General features: G+C 46.5%; 1 pseudogene; it reads left to right on the forward strand.

Annotated features, from left to right (window-relative positions):
• The first annotated feature begins 7,712 nt into the window (after positions 1-7,712).
• On the forward strand, positions 7,713-15,504 carry LOC125524849 (annotated as a pseudogene).
• Positions 15,505-18,253: the final 2,749 nt, after the last annotated feature.

Below are 18,253 nucleotides of genomic sequence, written 5' to 3' on the forward strand. Positions count from 1 at the left end.
TATCACCACCATCGCTCGCTCGCAGAGGTTAACGACATGTCCCTGACATGGAAAAGCATTACTATTTTATAAATAGGTATTCTGAGTCAATGGAAGAAAAACAGATGATGTATGCATCCAATAAGCTATTACTTTGAGAAGAGTGTAGAATAGCGCTGCACCTTCTTGTTGGGCCAGCGCACAAATCCCTTAGTCGGTCGTTCATCTGCAAAGCACCAGCCCGCCATGGATCCAGCATGTCAGCTTCCAACAGTCCGGCGTCATCCTATTTGTCTTTCTTGCCGTTGGCTTGCCTTGTACAGTTTTCTTTTTCTAGATAAATCACACCTAAATCCGTCAAAGCTAGCTTCTTCCATAAGACAAATAAGTCCCAAAAAATACAGAGCATCAGGTCATGTGGTAGAGATGAATTGGTCTGGTGCCACCAACGAAACACAGAAGCAACACATCGCTAGAGAAACTGAAAGAGGGAAGCATGCATGGAAGCACGACAAAATATAATCACCCGAGTTCACCTAAATTACCTCGGAAGTATGAAGCAGTACAGTCCTGAGCGGAACTGGTGCATGTAGCCAGACAAAAAAAAACACATCTATATTGAGGAGCTTCATGGATAATCAAAGACGCAGATGGCTACGCCTCAGGTATATCAATCTCACAAAATCCATAACAAATTTCCCAACTCTGTACTCGATCCAAAGAACCCGCACACTATTTGTAGGAGTTGGCGCGCGTGAACCTTTTTTTGCTGCCGGAGGAGGAAATCCGGCGCCAGCGGTCACGGCAACCGTGACGGCCACCATGGTCTCCATGCTCTGCTCTCCAGGAACTCCATTGGTGCATGTTGATCCCCGACATGGATTCCCCCATTGGCCACAAGAAAGAGGGATGAAGGCTGCCTTGGCGTGCCGCTTGCTCCGGGCATGGCCTGGTGAAGCGTGATGGGCAGATGTTCAGGAGGAGGCGACCGAGGATGCAGAGGACCACGCCATCGGAATCACGGGAATCGCTGCAGTGTAGCAGACTGCAACCACCCGTACGCCATGTACATCACGGGGCGGCGGTGGCGGCGAGAAGCCCTGAGCCTTGTAACCAAGCCGGCCGGCTCATGTCCTGTGAGATCTGGACTGCGTCACGCCGCCGCTGCTTCCGTCCAATAGTTCGCGTGAAACCCAGAAGCGATGCGTGCGTGTCTGACCGTATATTTATATAAAACATCCAAAGTTGATAATACAATAGCATAAATAATTAAAAATTATAACGTTGGAGACGTATCACCCTCGGCCCACTCAAAATCCCTCCGTAACCTGCGCCTCCATCCCTGGGGTGCCGGCGCTTTGAAAAGCGCAAAAAGGTTTTCGGTCGTTTGTACCATGGCGTCTGGTCCTATCACTACTGGAATTAGCTTATTTACCGTCTACCAGTTCTTTGCCGTCCGCTGGCGGACGGCAAAGAAGGTCTTTTCCGCCAGCTTAAGGAAAACGGACGGCAAAGAACTGGTAGACGGCAAAGAAGGTCTTTGCCATCAATCTGTTCTTTGCCGTCCGCTGGCGGACGACAAAGATTCTTTGCGGTCCGCTGGCTGACGGCAAAGAGAGAGCTGGCCCCACTAAACGAGTTAATTGAGGAAAACTTAACGCCCCCTCTCTTTGCCCTCTGCTAGAAGACGGCAAAGAGGAAACAAAGCGGACGGCAAAGGGTGGGCGGACGACAAAGATTCTTCCTAACTAACGGCCGAGCCCCACCCCGCCCCTTCTCTATGTTTCTCTCCCTCTCTCCTCCCCGACGCCCGCCGCCACCCCCGCCGCCCCCACTACCCGCCGCCGCCCCTGCCGCCCCCACTACCCGCCGCCGCCCCCGCCACCCGCCGCCGCTTGCCCCGTCGACCCACCACCCCACCGCCCCCCACGCGCCGACGCCTCGTCGCCCCACCACCCCGGCGCCCCGCGCCCCGCCCCACCACGTCGCCGCCCGACCGCCCCACCGCCCCGGCGCCCCCACCACCCCGGCGCCCCCTCCACCCGCCCACCGCCCGACGCCACCGTCGCCCCCGGCGCCACCGCGGCCCCATCACCCCCGCCTCCCTGCCGGCTCGGCGCTGCCGCTCACCGCCCCGGCGCCACCGTCGCCCCCGTCGCCGTCGCTCCATCCGGTGAGTTATTTTTTTTCTGTTTTTTCTTTTTTTTTTGCTGTTAGATTTAGTGTTAGATTCAGTTTAGTTTTAGTGTTAGATTTAGTTTAGTTTTAGTGCTAGAATATGTAGAAGGGGAAGAAGAAGAAGAAGAAGGGAGAAGGGAGGAAGAGGAGGAGGGAGGAGAAGAAAGAAAAGAAGAGGAAGAGGAAACCCTAAACCCTAGTTTTAGTTATAGTTTTACTTTAGTTTTAGTTTCAGTTTAGTTTTAGTTTTTATTTTTAGTTTAGTTTATTTTAGATTAGTTTTAGTTTTAAGAAGAGGGGAGGAGGGGGGAAGAGGAGGAGGGAGAAGAAGAAAGAAAAGAAGAAGAAGAAGAAGAAGAAGAAGAAGAAGAAGAAGAAGAAGAAGAAGAAGAAGAAAGAAGAAGAAGAAGAAGAAGAAGAAGAAGAGGAGGAGGAGGAGGAGGAGGAGGAGGGAGGAAGAGGAGGAGGAGGAGGAGGAGGAGGAAGAGGAGAAGAGGAGGAGGAGGAGGGAGGAAGAGGAGGAGGAGAAGAAGAGAAGAAGAAAAGGCTGTCACGTGCCCCGACCGCGGCCCACACCCCGACCCCGACACCCCGACCCCCGACACCCCAACCCTGAAACAGCACCCCGACCCCGACACGGCACCCCGACCCCGACACGCCACCCCGACACCCCGGCACGACACCCCGACCCCCGACACCCTGACACCACAACCCGACCCCGACACCCCGACCCCCGACACCCTGACCGACGCACACGACCCGACACGGCACCCGACCCGACACCCACACCCCGACCCCGACCCCCACCCCCGACACCCCGACCCACCCCGACCCCCGACACCCTGACACCACACCCCGACCCCGACACCCAGACCCCGAAACAGCACCCCGACCCCGACACGCCACCCCGACACCATATATATTTTTTGATTTTGTTATGAAAAACATCATATATTATTATTCATGTCGGTATTTTTTTATGTTGTATTAATTTCATTTACTCTTTGTTATGGTAGGTGTTGAAAGATGGTGGGTTCTGGTCCGGAGCGCTCCGAGGCCCCTTCTTCGTCGGCGCGTGGTGGGAGGTCTTCCATTCCACCTGCACAAATCCGACGAGCGTTGCTGGAGAGTATGGCGACACCGCCGGGCCCTTCTTCGTCAACCACGGTGCCCAGCAGGGGACGAGGAAAGGGAGGGAAGAAGAGAGGAGCTGGAGCACGTGGTCGCGGGAGAGGAGGTAGGGTGACTGCTAGGGTGCCTTCCTCGCCGCCACCCCCAGCTGTTTCACCCGAGCACGTGACTGCTAGGGTGCCTTCCTCGCCGCCACCCCCAGCTGTTTCACCCGAGCACGTGACTGCTAGGGTGCCTTCCTCGCCGCCACCCCCAGCTATTTCACCCGAGCACGTGACTGCTAGGGTGCCTTCCTCGCCGCCACCCCCAGCTGTTTCACCCGAGCACGTGACTGCTAGGGTGGACTCGTCCGAGGAGGAGGCTACACGGACTCCGGTCCATGAGCCTTGGGTCCACGGGCCTTCGGCCCACGATAGTTGGTCCCACGAGACCCCGGACGGGCACACGTCTAGATGGGGTACCTGGCCGGATCAGCCTGAGGGGCCGAGTGGCCATGCTGATGATGGTGGGGAACCGACTGATATTGAGGAGGAGGGGGCACCGTCTACCAGCGTGGTTGTACACGGCTCTCGTCCGTGCCGGCGACCCGCGAGCAGAGGTGGTTGATTTTCCCTGATGGGGAGAGGTAAGTGCATTTAATATTTTTGTACCTTCTGCATTCACGTTTCTTCAAATATCTAATGTGTTGGCCTTGTCGTGCTGCAGGGGTTGGGACCACCATGAGAAGGTCCGCCGGCCCAACTCCGTCCTTGGAGTGCTTTGCCGGCAAAACTTCCCAGGGTTTGTCACGTTGCTTGGTGAGGGTCGGCTTCCAGAGCTTGGATTGAGCTGGGAGCACTACTTGGTTGCCCCGGCCCCGCCGGGTGAGATTATCGATGGTGTCTTGTGCAACACGAGGGCAGACGTGGTGATCAGAAAGTTCTGGGTAATTTCTCCTTTACACAATTAAAAATCTTCAACTAGCTAGTTATTAATTGTACTAATCAATATTGTCTCATTTTATTGTAGACATTCTACAGGTGTGAGGAGGGATACGAGGAGGAGGCGGCAAATGTTATCGAGAACGTCTACAAGCGCCTACTACAGAACTTACGGCACGAGGCTCGGGTGCAGGCTGTTCGAGACTACTACGCCTTGCGTGGTATCAAGAAGCCCAAGCCGGCGTGCCACGAGAAGTTCCTGAGTAAGGAGCAATACATGAAGGTAATTCTTAAGGCCTTGTACTTACTTCCTTCATTTATTAATTCATAGCCGTAGCGCTCAAGTTTCTATTTGCTAATGTAGGCGCCTCCGAGATGGTGTGCGGATTGGATGGATTGTTGGGAGGTGTTGGTCAATGATTGGTGCTCAAAAGAATGGCTAGCCGTCCACAATGCAGCCAAGGACAAGCGTGCCCAAATGGAAGGTGTGCCACACCATCAAGGCAGCTCCAACTTATATCAGTTCGGGCGGAACTGGGTATGTGGTTTGCTTCATGATTCATGCAATTCATTCATCATGCTAGCTTGAGCCCCTTAATTACTAATTTACGTTGTTTCTCTCTTTCAGGCATGCTACAATAAGGCGGATAAGGTGCCAGAGGTGTACGACCTCTATGCCATGGCCCATACTGCCTCTTACAAGAAAGTCAAGGAATTCTCTCCGTCTGACCTCGATGATGCAAACAACTTCACCAACATCTCCTCCCACGACAAGCTCGTGAAATATAGAGATGAAGGGAAGGCGAGGAAAGTGAAGGACTTTAACCCGAGCCAGGGTCCCATTGATCCAGAGCTGGTGATGGTAGCTGGTGGCGGGAGGTCCCATGGCTCGATAGCCATTGGAGATGGACTTATCCGTTGTCCTAGCACTCTCCCGGAGATCAAGGCGCGCCAGTCGAGATCCGCTCCTGAGATAAGGCCTCGTGAACGGCCAGTCCAACTCGCCTTCAAGATTAGTTATACGTACTTAGCTATCTTTCTACATTACATTGTGTGCGCTTCCATCAATGATTACAAATGCTAACGAGGAGTGGTGTTGCAGGCTGCTATACAGAGTGAGAGAGATAGAACGGAGAAACTTCTGTCGGAGGCGGCGGAGAGGCATCGGGAGTTGGAGGAGAGGACGACAAAGATGTTGGAGGAGGAGAGGGCACGGAATGACATGCAGGCAAGGGCAATGTACGAGCTCCTTGTGGTAAGTTTCTTCTACTGATTAGCCAAAACATTCATGTAGTGTTTATCTCATTACTAACTAGGATGACTGAGTCGTCAAAACCAAGTGTGCAGTCTGTGTGCGAGAAGTCCGGTCAGACCGCTCCGCCGATGCCAGTGATTGCTCCTGGGACGACGGTGAGTTTAATTTGCATGGACACTACTTGCTAGTCTGAACATTTGAGTGTCATCATGCTAACAAGACATTGAAAATGATCTTTGGTGCAGCGTAACTCCAGACAAGCATCGCACGATCCTTCTCCAGGTACCGTCACGAGCCAGCCCGCTCCACACCTCCATGATCATGGTAAGTTTCTCTAGTGTTTTTCTTAACAAATGCATAAAGACCTAGACTTAGCTTTATTTCCTCCAAAATGACTTAATAAGCTTACTGACCTCCAAAACCATCCATTTTACCTAAGTTAGGTCTAAAACGACCTATACTTAGCTTTGTTTCCTCCAAAATGACCAAAGTTAGCTCTAATGTGCTTAGTTAACTAGGTTTGCTCAATAATGACATGTACTTAGCTTATTTATGTCAAAAATGGCATAATTAGCTTAGTTAGCTCATAAACGATCCATTTTACCTAAGTTAGTTCTAAAATGACCATTTTGGCTTAGTTAGCTCATAAATGATCCATTTTACCTAAGTTAGTTCTAAAATGATTCATTTTACCTTAGTTAGCTCATAAACGATCCATTTTACCTAAGTTAGCTCTAAAATGACCCATCTTACCGTTAGCCACCTAACGGACTAACAACGAGTTTATTGCCGTCTGCTTTCTTTGCCGTCCACCGCTGATGGCAAAGGCTCCTTTGCCGTCCGCGTCAGGAAGCAGACGGCAAAGAAGGTCTTTGCCGATCCTTTCTTTGCCGGCGCCTTTTGCCATCCGCGGCCGCCGGCAAAGGCCTTTGCCGTCCGCCTTCCATGCAAGGCAGACGACAAAGTAGCTGATTCTTGTAGTGTATGATGACTAATTCATCTTGAAGAAGGACGCCGTGGGACAAAGGATTGGGTTCTTGGGTTACCAGAAGTAAACGGCCACACTATGGATGCTTGCATATGGCACGATCGCTGATTCGTAATACGAGTACCTACGGCTGTCTGAGAGCACATGCGAAGATGCCATGGTCAAGTTTGCAATTGTTGTGGTCGAGGTGTTTGGACCTCAGTACCTGAGAGAACCAACTGTGGCAGACATTGAGAGGATCTTAGCAATCTCAGAAGGAAGAGGTGACCAGGTTTGCTTGAATCTATTGACCACATGCATTGAAAATGGAAGAACTGCCCAAAAGCTTTACAAGGGAAATATCAGGGTCACATTAAGAAGCTCACAATCATTCTTGAAGTAGTTTCATCACATGATCTTTGGATTTGGCAAGCTTTCTTTGGTATGCCCGGTCTCACAATGACATCAATGTGGTGCAACGATCACCATCGGTTGCGAGGCTGACTCAAGGAAAAGTTCCTCCTTGCCACAATACTATCAATGGACATGAGTATAACATGGGCTACTATCTCGTTGATGGTATTTATCCTCCATGGACTACATTGTCAACACCATCTCTAACCCAGTTGGCCAGAAAAAGTCCCACTTTGCCCGGGCATTTGGAGTTCTGCAAGCCCGTTTTGCAGTTGTTCGTGGACATGCTAAACAATTGGATGTCGAGACCTTGTGGGACGTGATGACATGTTATGTGATCATGCACAATATGATTGTGAAGGATGAGAGCGAGGATGATGCCGGGGCTCTAGAATTTGAGAACATGAGTGATCCTATATGAAGCTTCCATACTAGAATCCGGCCACATTTGAAGGGTTTGCTCGAATGCATAAACAAATTCGACATCGAGCAACTGAAGGAAGATTCGATTGAGCATGTGTGGGCGGTTAAATGGAACAACAATGTTGGAATGTAATATTTGAACTTTTTAAAATTAGAGCCACTGCTGCATTTGAACAGTTAAACTTTTTTAGTCTATCTATGCGGCTAATGGAACGTACAGACTTTAAGAATTTTAGGGGCCAGATGCATGCAGGCAGTGTTGGATGGCCGGCTTCCGCGAGCAAATTTGTGGTCGGCGTCGGAGATGCCAACAGAGCGGGTGAAGTTTAAAAAAAAGGTGAATGTGGATTGATATATAAAGGTTAAAAAAAGGTGAAGGGGAAGAAAACAGAAGTGAATGTCTAGTCATAGTCGTCACGGACTAGTAAAGAAGTGACTCCCTCTGTGGAGCCGACCCGAGCGTCCCACTTGCACAAGGAAGGAAGCATCTCACTTTCCCCATCTCATCTCATCTCATCTCATCTCAGGCAGGGCTCTCTGTCGATTTGGCTAGCTGCTCACGTCGCCTCTTCTTCTTCTTACTTTCCTCTTCTCCCAGTTTGGAGTGGAAGGTGGAAATCAAGGTATGCCTGCCATTTTCCCTTCTCCCATTACTGTACCTGTACATAGCTAGCAGCCTTGATTGATTTGTGCTGCTTGCACAAGGTATCATCTGTATGTATTTACAGTAGTAACTACGGATTTCCATCAGGTAAGGTAGTTGTGAATGGGGGACGAATTTTTGCTGGAGCGTATACTCAACGGAGACGAGGACCCCAAGGATCTGCCGTTACCACTCTTACAAAGCATCACCGATGATTTCTCCGAGGACAGAAAGATTGGTCATGGTGGATTTGGAGAGGTCTACAAGGTACTACTACAGTTTATTACTCTAGAATTTATTACAAAACACTACATAAAGATATCCAGTCCAGTCAAATATCACTACACTGACTGTAGTTCCATTAAAACACACACACAAGCATCTAAACACTGACAAACAAACACAGGGTGTTCTCCATAACGGGATTATTGTTGCTGTGAAGAGGATGTATGTGAACCAACACACGGTCGATGATGTGTCGTTTCGTCGTGAGATCAGTAGTCTCATGAAGATCAATCATCAAAATGTTGTCCGCTTTCTTGGCTTCTGTTCTCATGCATATCACACATCCATCAAAGAGGCTGGGTCAACAGATGTTAACTTCGTCAACGTAAGGGAAAGATTGCTTTGTTTGGAGTACATCAGCAATGGAAGTCTTGACAAGCATATCACCGGTACCATCTTATTGCGTTTGATGCAGCTCTTCTATTCTTTACTTTTTTGCCTTATTTCCTTGACTAGTGCCCTGTTTTCAAGTCCTTACCACAAGTTAGGGATAGACTTGAACTAAAAACATTCTATCATTTCTTGGTATGTAGTTGAACACAAGTCCCTATTTTTTTATGTACAGATGAATTAAGGGGACTTGAATGGGAAACACGTTATGAAATAATCATCGGGATCTGTGAAGGTCTGCGTTATCTTCACGAGGACAAAAATATTGTTCATATGGACCTTAAACCGGAGAACATATTACTTGATGGCACATATATGGTTCCCAAAATTACAGATTTTGGCTTGTCAAGATCAAATAAAAACTCACATACTATGGGTCTACGTTTTGGAACACGGTAAGCTAGCTATGCATCAGACGAACCAGTAGTTAACTGACATTTTTTTATCATGCAACCCTACATTTACTGTGTCGTATTCTTTTGCAGAGGATATCTCGCGCCGGAATACGAACACGCCGGCAAAACTTCTTTCAAGTCTGATGTATATAGCTTGGGTGCCATAATCTTTGAATTGTTATCGGGGTCTAGGGGTGTTCCTGATGTAAACAATGTAAGGGTAATTTCTCCCACTTCTTTAATTGCTTAATATGCACCCTGTCCTACTGAACGGCATATAATTTAAACAACATGTTTCTGGGTCATGCATAGGTAGAATTTTTTGTTGTGATGTGTTGAGGTGAAGTGATACACTTTCGTTGATACACATACTATGACGCTAACTTCTGGCTTTGAACTAAAAAATTGTCAGCTGGATACACTCACGCACACACCATGACATTGACATTGTTTGCACTGTAAAATTTTGGTATTGTCACAAATAATTAACATTTGTTAAATGTAGGTACTTCGAAGGTGGAGACACAGGTGGAATAACCCGCCGACACCACTGCAGTACCAGCAAGTAACTAGATGCGTTGAAATAGCAGTACACTGCAGGCAGCAAGAGCCGGGATGCAGACCTTCTATATCGGAAATAATAAGCTTTCTGAGTGAACCTGAAAGGGCAAGTGAGCACACTGACAGGGTAAGAGAGAGAGAGCTAAAATTATTCACTAAGGCTGTGTTAAATTGGTTCCAGATTAAAATGCATAGGGTAGCTAATCTTAACCCTGCGTGGTTAGCATAATCCCAGATTTGTGTTTGACAACTATCCTAGTTAGTCTAAATTACTGGTTGTCCAAAGAATAAACAAACTTAGCAGACTTACATAGTGTTGTACATATGGTCATTTAGAACCTTTTGCCTATGCAATTTATAAAATGGATGGAGTATATCATCATCCGAACACATATAACTCTTTCCGGCCTTGCAGATAAGCCCTCTTTATGATGAAGATGACATGCTTGGGATTAAGCCACTCGAAGTACGGCTTCCTTCTGAGCTTAAGGAGATATCATGCTTCACGGTTGAGCTAACCAACGATACACATAGTTGCATTGCCTTCAACATCCAACCGTCAAGCCCACCACAGTACAGTGCACAGCCAGACAAAGGCATTGTGCAACCACAATCCAAGAATGGTGTGAAGATAACTGTGCCACCGCAAGATATGCACCATCCAAACAAGTTCATCGTGAAGAGCATGAAAGTGAGTGAGGATCTTAGAGACGAGGATATCGCAGAATGCATGTTTGAAGACGCTGGTAAAGTTGTTGATGAGGTGAATTTGATGCTTGTATATGAGCCTGTGAAGCCCCAAGAAAAATGCAAGAATAGAGAAGACGCCAACATGCCAGACGAGGAAGTTCCCGAGGTGATTAACTGTGACCCGTCTTGTGTTTGTATGGGTATTCTTTCCCTTTCACCTGGACTCTTTCTTGACGAATTAATTTCTTTGCTTCTAGGCGAAAAGGAGAAAGATTGTTGAGCCTGCTTTCGGAAAGAGGAAACTTCATTGCGGTGGAAACGGAGAGGCAGCTTTCGTGGTAAGCTTAGTCAAATAATCCAACAAGCATTGCTTCTTAAAGGAGTTCATTTAATCTATGCCCATCATTATTCTGCATACAAGGGCATCAATTCAGGGGTGCAAGGCCAATATATCAAGCAAACAGACCAGTGTAGTTTCTACCCACCGCAAAGCTCTTCACACCATTCCCTGGGTTACCTGCTGATCCCGCTGCTGGACAGCGTGGCGGCCAAGGCCGGTGTCGCACTGGTGGCCGAGCTGCTGCGGGCTTGCGGGCTGGGCAAGGCTCGCCAGAAGCTGGAGTGCCACCTCGCGTCCATCCAGTGTATCCTGCTGGACGCTGACGCCAAGAGCCGCACCAACACCACCGTCCACCAGTGGATGGTGGACCTCAAGACTGCCGCCTACCAAATTGACGACGTCCTTGACGACTTCCGCTATGAGGCCTTGCGCCGCCGTGCTGCCCAGGTCTCCCACGGCTCCATCGCACACAAGGTTCGTCCTCGTCCTACCTTCTCTTCCCACTTCGGCTGACTCTGTTTTTAGTTTTGGCCTCTGTGGGAGCTCTCCAATCTGTAATCTTACTGCTGTAAATTCCTGTGCACTACAAATACACTGTACAAAAGTGAATACATTTCCTCTGGTAAGATGGTGTTTGTTTAGGGAAAGTACCTTTCTGCTCCCGAGCTCAAATGAGCTCTGTCAACAGTAAAATCGAAAAAAAACAATTTGAAAAAAATCCAAATTTTTTTCGGGAGAAACTTTGAGAAAACTTCTAAGGGCTTGCAAAAATCCGTCATGGAATCACATTCCTGTAAGGCGTGACAAAAAAAACAAATTCAGTGATCCAAAATGCTTTTGAAAGTAGCATTTTCAGAGTACCGATTTTGTTTTTTTTTTGCCATGCCTTCTAGGAATGTGATTTTGAGACAAATTTTTGCAAGCCCTTCAAATTTTTGCCAATATTTTCCCCCAAAATTTGGATTTTTTTTGAATTTTTTTCGATTTTGTTTTGATTTTATTGTTCACCCGAGCTCATTTCAGCTCGGGTACAGTAACTCTGCGTCCTTTAGCTTTGTTTAGACGGTAAAGTTGCTGAGCTACTGCACCTCATAACAGGCAGCAAAACAGATTGGCATATCATTGGTGCTTTGGTCACCTAATAACAGGCAGCAAAACAGATCTAAGCATCAGAGAGGTTAAGTCAGTCTGACAAACACTTGAGTATTTGTTGCACACATTCTTGCACAATTTCACCTTTTCCAATAAAAAAATTTCTTGCACAATTTCACAAAAATACTGGTAAATTGTAAAAATAATTTCTCAGTCTGGCTACCCCTGTCATCAGTTCAAGGATATAATCTGGAAACAATGGCCCTTTAATTTCAATATAAGGTTTTAATTTGGAAATGCAAGTCTTTTAATTTATGTTTTACTTGTTTTCTTTTCAGGTGGTGAGCTACTTCACTGCCAATAACCCGGTTGTTTTCCGTCTCTCCATGAGCAGGAAGATGAAGGATGCCCTTGAAATGATAGATGAACTGGTTGAGAAGATGAACAATTTTCACTTCCTACAACATACGGAGGCACCAAGCGTTGATCATCCACAAACACACTCTCATGTAGATGAATCAGAGATTGTAGGCAGACAAGATGAGAAGGAACTAGTGGTGAAGATATTGCTTGACCACTCCTACAACAACGCTAATAATAATAGTGTCATGGTGCTCCCCATAGTTGGTCTGGGGGGAATCGGTAAGACCACCCTTGCCCAACTTGTGCGCAATGACCAGAGAGTGGTGCATCATTTTGAGTTAGTCGTATGGGTATGTGTCACGAACAAGTTTGTTATTGAACAAATAATTCGATCTGTAGTAGAAGTGGTCACGATGAAGAAATGTGATTTGACTCAGATGGAGGCACTGCAGAAGGAACTTGGTGCAGTTTTGGGCAAGAAAAGGTACCTCGTACTGCTGGATGATGTTTGGAATGAAGATGGGCAGAAGTGGGATGAAATGAGATCACTGTTATGCTCACATTCTGGCTCAGGTAGTGTTATAATTGTGACAAGCCGCAGCGACAAAGTTGCTTCTATCATGGGCACACTTCCTCCATATCACATATCACTTCTAAACGAGGATCAATCATGGGAGCTTTTTCACAGAAATGCATTTGGAAGGGGTGTGAAAAAACAAGAGGAATTGGTTTCAATGGCTAAGAGTATTCTCCACAAGTGTAAGGGATTGCCTCTTGCTATCAAGACCGTGGCAGCTTTACTTCGTTCGAAGCATCACAGTCAGTGGCTTTCTGTTTTGGATAGTCATGTTTGGAAGGATGCAACTACTAGGATTGTACCTGCACTATAGTTGAGCTATGATCACTTGTCATCAGAAGCAAAAATATGTTTTTCCCTATGTGCTATTTTCCTCAAGGATAGCTTGATGGATAAAGATATGGTAATCCAGCTATGGATGGCAAATGACTTTATTGCATCAGAAACAAGAGGCCAACAAATTTTGGATGTGCTAGTTTGGAGATGTTTTCTTCAAGATGTGGGAATACAATATAATCGGCTCTACAAATTGCGAGATCAGTTCATCTACCGACCAATTACTTGCAAGATGCATGATCTCATGCATGATCTTGCTGTCTCCGTAAGCGGAAATGAATGCTTCATTATGCAAAATTCTGAATCACGTCAAGAAATTCTGCAAGAATCCATAGGTGCTAATTCATTGCAGCATGAAGTTCAACATTTGTCACTTGATTATGTCACTAATAATACGATTGCAGCCATGAATGAAATTCTATCTCCCCGGCCTCGGACAATATTACACAACTGTGTGTGGACGAAATCATACCTCTGGAGGAATAAGAATCCTTTTATGACTCCTCTGAGTGTTGACCAATCAAAATACATGTCCTTACGAGCATTGCAGACACTTTTAATCGATACACATATGACAAACTTGAAGCATCTTCGCTATCTAGATTGTTCTCATTCTTATATAGTTGCACTGCCTGAAGCCACTGCCATGTTGTACAACTTGCAAACACTGAAGCTTAATGGTTGTATATTGCTTATGAAATTACCAGAAGGCATGAGATATATGTTCAATCTTCGGCACATCTTCCTCGTTGCGTGTCGTAGTTTGGAGTGCATGCCACAAGGTATTGGCCAGCTGAATTCTTTACAAACATTGACAAATTATGTCATTGATAGTGATGCAGGCCGTGGAATCGATCAACTGGAAGATTTGAATCTAGGTGGTGTTCTTTCTTTGATTGAGCTAAGAAAAGTGCATCATGCAGAAAATGCTAAACAAGGCAATATGTCCGCCAAGCATAATTTGAAACGATTGTCACTCGATTGGTATGGAACTTATAGCAAAAATGATGGAGATGAAGTAGATTCTAATGCAGAAGGGATATTGGAGGCCCTTCATCCTCACACGAGGCTTGAAGCTTTGCGGTTGATTAATTATACCGGTGCCAAATTTTCATCATGGATGCACAACTCTACACTCTTAGAACATCTCAGTGAACTTGGTCTGAGTAGCTGCAAGAATTGCAAGGATCTTCCACCATTATGGCAGCTGCCCTCTCTCATGATCTTGGATATGGAAAATTTGGATAGCTTGACAAGTATATGTGTTGGTAATACAGATAATGGTCAATCCTGTATTTCCCCACCACCCTTCTTTCCTAAACTGGAAACCTTGTTGGTTTCCAGGATGCCTAAGCTAGAGAGATGGCATCAGGAGGTGGCGGGACAAGTAGCAGTTGTATCATTCCCTCAGCTCAAGGACCTACATATTTCTAGATGCCCAAGGTTAGATACACTACCAGAGGGACTCCTGCAGCAGGTCCCAGCCCTCGAGGAACTAAATGTCAGAGACTGCCCCAACTTAGAGGCCGCCTTCTCAACCGGAGGCACTTACTGGGATTTGGTTGAAACAATTCCGAAGAGACAAGTTGGTTGAGTCGATGCATATTACTCAATAAATGTTCAAGTAATCGCTGTTGATATGTGACTGGGGTTTTTTCTTGGTCACCAAATAGCATCATTACCAACGCATCTTCCTGAAGAAGAGATTCTTTCAAATGCAGCATCTGCTAGCCTGATTAAATGTTGTCCTGCTCTGTTGTTTGTGTGTCCTATTGGAAATTAAGAGGTCGGCGGTGGTGTTGGAATTCCATATCCAAAATTGTACTCTACTACAGGTTGCATGCAATTTGACAAATGTAGTTGTTTGCTGCTGTCCCTTGCAGAGGTCCACGAAAAATAGAGCAGCGGTTGAGGAAAAACAGAGGAGCAACGCATGCATGCAGATTTTTCTGGGAACTCTTGTTCATCACAAGACAATACTACTTAGTTAGTGGTGAGTATCACGCCCAAGTTGAAGCTTTCTTTCTTTATGGAGCCTCCTGATTTACTTACTGTCCAGAGAGACCAAGGCCAAAGCTTCACTAAAGAATAAGTGAATACCGGCAATGGCTGAGACGCCACTCCCGGAGTTGATGCCGACAAACTTTAGATATAATAGCATCATGGCATTGCTGGCTGCCACAGTTAGCAGCAACTGAAAAATGACCTCCTGCCTCTCAAGTGGAAGAAGAGAATCCATTTAGTAGTTAGCAAAAGTGTGTACATGAAGGCCAGATTCTGGAAGAACAAAAGAAAAATTTAGTATCATTAATTAGATCCTGCTGCCATGAAGTCTATTTCTTCTCAGTTCTCGGGTTGAATTAATGGATATACTTTTTTATGCAATGCTTATGCTGTTAGATCTCGTGAAAAGTTGCAGATCGACTTTGAAAGGGTTTTTTCTGTTCTCTCTTCTTGTTAACATATGCAGCACTCTTGCTATCAGTTTTGTAATGTTGGGGTTTTCTCAGATTACTGGTTGTAATATATATACCTTGTTCTCTCACAGTTCAATTATATCATATGTAGCTGTATCCATCTGAATAATCTATTTGCTCTTTGTAGATGTCAAACTTGTACGTATCTAAACAGTGTTTGTATCTGTTAACACGGCCAAATTAATTGCGGGCATGGCACGGTCAAGTCATGCATCGGGCGGAGATGGCCGTGACAACGACGACGACGATTATGGGGGCTGCAACAACTCCGGCGACGGCAAATCAAGATTAAGGGGAGAATGTTAGGATAATCATGACTTGACCGTGCATGCATATGGTTGTGTGGATAAGCTAGCTATGTGTGCCTTGACCGACTCGTGTGGGTGCGTGAGTTTGTTAGATGCATGCAGGTTGTTAGCTACCTAGCTTTGTGGAGTGGGGTTAGTGGCCGGGTGATCAATTCGTGCATGTGTTAGTGGCCGGTGTGTGGCCGTTGTCTGGTCATGCGTGCGTGTGTGTATGGGGTACAAAAAGCCCCTCATGTACTGCTTGAAGTGGCGCCGGTATGAGCCGGGCCTAGGAGCCAGAGATGAGGTAGTCTCTGCCGGGACCGTGGTATGCGCCTGGCCGGCTGTGAGAGAGCTTCTCTGGGTAGGCTGTGATGTGTTGCCGTGTCTGGGTATGTGCCTAGTAAAGTGAAGCCGTTCGTGCGGCTGAGGCATTTGTGCGCCGGAAAAATTATGTGCTCCATATTCCACTTTTGTTTGTGCAAGTGAGAGAAAGAGGGCGGCAACAACAGTGCAGTTGTACATGCATTGCATTGTGACAACAAGGGAAAGAAGCCCTTTTCTGTACAAATCAAGTTGACAGAAGTGAAGTTTATACTTTGCTGGTAGGCGAGTATGTTAAACATGGTTATGTAATGGTCTGTAGACCCGATCGTGACAACCATCCTGGTTGTAGCGACCGTATCCTGATTGTAGCGAGACGTGAGGTTCACGTATAGGATAGGATAGTTACAAGGAGATACTCATTTTAAATCTCTCTCACTCATCTATCTGAATTCCTTATTGTAATCTCGAAATAGGCTTTTGCCCCGCTATATTGTAAGAGATCTTATATTGTATATATGTAGCCAGTAGTGTCGGATAGATATACGAAAACTTGTTGTTCGACCAATCTCTTGGAGGAGAGGTCGATCACTTCTCTCTGTATATGTTCATGACGATCTTCTATACTTAATGGTTTCCTTCATTTGCTTACTAGCTAGCGTGTCGAGTCATCTCTATACGTATAGCACGTAGCGTTGACTAAGCACGGAGATAAGAGAGGACACTTCTCTCTATTAGATAGCTAACACAATATATGAAACCCCTACATTAACCCTACAAAAACCCCAAAACCACCAAACCCCCACCCTCCCTTTAAAAAAAAATCCCAGCCCCTAAACTGCTGACGCATGGATGCCTTTTAGTCCCGGTTGGTGCTACCAACCGGGACAAAAGGCCCCCCTGCCTGGGCAAGCCGCAGCAGCCACGTGGAGCCCCATCTATCCCGGTTGGTATAAGAACCGGGACTAAAGGTATTGGGCTTTAGTGCCGACCCTTTAGTCCCGGTTCTCGAACCGGGACAAATGGGCCTTATAAACCGGGACAAATGGGCCTTTTTCTACTAGTGGATCTACCTCGCAACCGTGTCCACCTCCACCGCAGTTCCTTCCTCTGGCCTCAACTACAACACCTCCGAGCCTCTCACCAGGATGAACTACGTCCTGTGGCAAGCTCAAGCATGATCCGAGATAATGGGCGCCGGCTTGTATGGCTACATCGACATAACCCTAGAAGAGCCTCCCAAACCCATAGCCACCAAAGACAAAGACGACAAGGAGGTCTTCTCGAACCCTTCCTATGCCCCATGGCTTGTCCAGGACCAACAAATCGTCGCCTACCTTCTTCGAAACCTCTCCAAAACGGTCCTTGTTCAGGTGGCATCCATGGAGACCTCACACGCGATCTAGATGATGTTGGCCAACATGTTCTTGACCATCTCCCTCTCCCGTGTCAACAACATCCGTCATGCGCTCACCAACGCACAGAAGGGCGCGCAATCTTCCTCGACGTTCTTCAGGAACATGCGTCCCCTCTCCGATGAGCTTGTCACGCTATACTATGACTACAAAGGAATTTATCACAAGACATCCTTGAAAATACGAAGTTTCTTTTATTGTCACGCTATACTATAACTACGAAGGAATTTATCACAAGACATCCTTGAAAATACGAAGTTTCTTTTATTGTCACGCTATACTATAACTACGAAGGAATTTATCACTAGACATCCTTGAGACAAGTGACTAAAAGAGTAGTTCTTGGACTGACTATTGTGAAAGTTATTATTCTAAATCGAAGTATCAAAGAAATTGTGATAGATGAGCAAATCCATCTGAAGATATGGAAAATATTATTTCATTCTGTAAAGTTAAATCAATCGTATTGCAATACTGCAGAGTAATTCTTATCTACTCTAGCAAATTTGCAAACTAAGAGTAAATTACCCCATTGCACGGGCCGTCTGAAAACTATTGGCCAAGAATATCATCCAGAACATCACTCCTCGTTTTTATCTGTTGCAGATCTATACCACTAGCTAGACCAATATTGTCAAACAGCATAAATAAACGGTTGGTGATACGTACAGAGCACGCAGCGCCAGCACGCCGTCGGGCTACGGTGCAGTCTGGGCCTCGTCCTCGTCCTTGACTCCTTGAGCAAGCTCATCTGCGGCGCTCGTCAGGCGCGTGATGCGCTCTCATAGATTCTGATCGATGCGTTTCTCAC

Source organism: Triticum urartu, chromosome 7 (assembly GCF_003073215.2).
Source record: "Triticum urartu cultivar G1812 chromosome 7, Tu2.1, whole genome shotgun sequence".
NCBI classification, from domain to species: domain Eukaryota; kingdom Viridiplantae; phylum Streptophyta; class Magnoliopsida; order Poales; family Poaceae; genus Triticum; species Triticum urartu.